Source organism: Salvelinus sp. IW2-2015, unplaced genomic scaffold (genome assembly GCF_002910315.2).
Source record: "Salvelinus sp. IW2-2015 unplaced genomic scaffold, ASM291031v2 Un_scaffold4552, whole genome shotgun sequence".
Classification (NCBI taxonomy): Eukaryota; Metazoa; Chordata; class Actinopteri; order Salmoniformes; family Salmonidae; genus Salvelinus; species Salvelinus sp. IW2-2015.
Genome location: NW_019945822.1, coordinates 7185 through 8980, shown reverse-complemented (window position 1 = coordinate 8980; position 1796 = coordinate 7185).

The window sequence follows — 1796 nt, the reverse complement described above, 5'->3', positions numbered from 1 at the left end:
CCAGATGCAGAAACCCAGAACCCAGATCGGACAGACCCAGAATGCAGACCCACATGCAGACCCATGACCCATATGCAGACCCAGGACCCAGATGCAGACCCAGACCCAGACCCCAGACCCAGATGCAGGACCCAGATGTCAGACCCAGACCCAGATGCAGACACAGAGAGGGAGATGGTTGATGCCAGCGCTCCCGTCCCGCCCTATTCCCCCCCTTCCAAACGGGCGTACAAGAACCGGGGAGGGGGAAGGAAACCCGGCAGTGCACGCGAAGACAATTCGCCACGTCCATTGTGACAGACGGTTAAAAGTCCCAAAACAGATCAGGAGTCCAAGGACAGGTACCAAGTGGCAACGCAGAGACATGGCTCTAAGGTCAGGGGCAAGGCAAACTGGTCATGAGTCGCCGTTATCTTTCTTGTACCGGTCAAGAACAGGGCACAGGCGTCAACCAGAGAGGTGTGGGACACGCAGAGGGTAACGCGGGATGGGACTAGGCAAAAGAGAAGGAATAGCCAAAAGCGCAGGAGCACGTTAAAAAACATGCCTGCGTTGAACTTTGAATACAGAGCATAAGGACTGAACTGACGGTCCGCGTATCAGAGAGACAGGAGCACACAGCCGCCCTCAGTGATAATACACTGGAGGAAAAACAAGATGAACTGTCACAGAAGAGACAGGAAACACAGTGATAAATACACTGGGGGAAAACAAGATGAACGTGTCACAGAGAGACAGAAGAAAACACAGTGTGATATAATACACTGGGGAACAAGAGATGGAACTGTCACGAAAGAACAGAAACACAGGGATAAATTACACTGGGGAAAACAGGAGTGGACACCTGGCCAGGACAGGATGTAGATGATCCAGTCACAATGTCGAGCAGGTGAAAACAGCATCTAGCGCGCGTACCAGACATGGCCTGTTGATTAATGAGATACACTATGTTAGTCTCATTACTTTGTGTCTCACACCTTCGAAACAATTATCATCGTCTGTGTCTCGATGGAGCCACTAGTGAAATAAGAGCTGAGTGCACCGCTTCAGGTCTGAGGAATGACGAGAGAGGAAGACCGTCAGCTTGACAGTAGCGAACGTTCAGCTCCCCTGTGTCCATCAATGGATTAAAGTGAGCAATCTCTCTCTTTTACTGCCGGATTACACTGCAAATTCTGATCCAGTACTGCCGGATTACACTGCAAATTATGATCCAGTACTGCCAGATTACACTGCAGACAGTGTTGTGTCAGGGATGGTACAGTTTGTCTGTCAGATTTGTACATTATTTGTTGTTACGGTTTCTCAGCATCTAACTGCTTGTGTCTACGGTGTTGTTGTGATTTATCCATTATCCATCCAAGTGTTTTCCCAGGGAGTACAGCCCAATGTGTTCCCAGGGAGTACAGCCCAATGTGTTCCCAGGGAGTACAGCCCAATGTGTTCCCAGGGAGTACAGCCCAATGTGTTCCCAGGGACTACAGCCCAATGTGTTCCCAGGGAGTACAGCCCAATGTGTTCCCGGTCGCGTCGATTCCTCCCGGTCTTACCTAATTTGCACACATTGTATATAGACTTATTTTTCTACTGTATTATTAACTGTATGTGTGTTTTACTCCATGTGTAACTCTGTGTTGTTGTATGTGTCGCACTGCTTTGCTTTATCTTGGCCAGGTCGCAATTGTAAATGAGAACGTGTTCTCAATTGGCCTACCTGGTTTAAATAAAGGTGAAAAAAATAAATAATAATAATTAAAATAATCTATGCGAGTTCACAACATTGCCCCCTCGCGTGC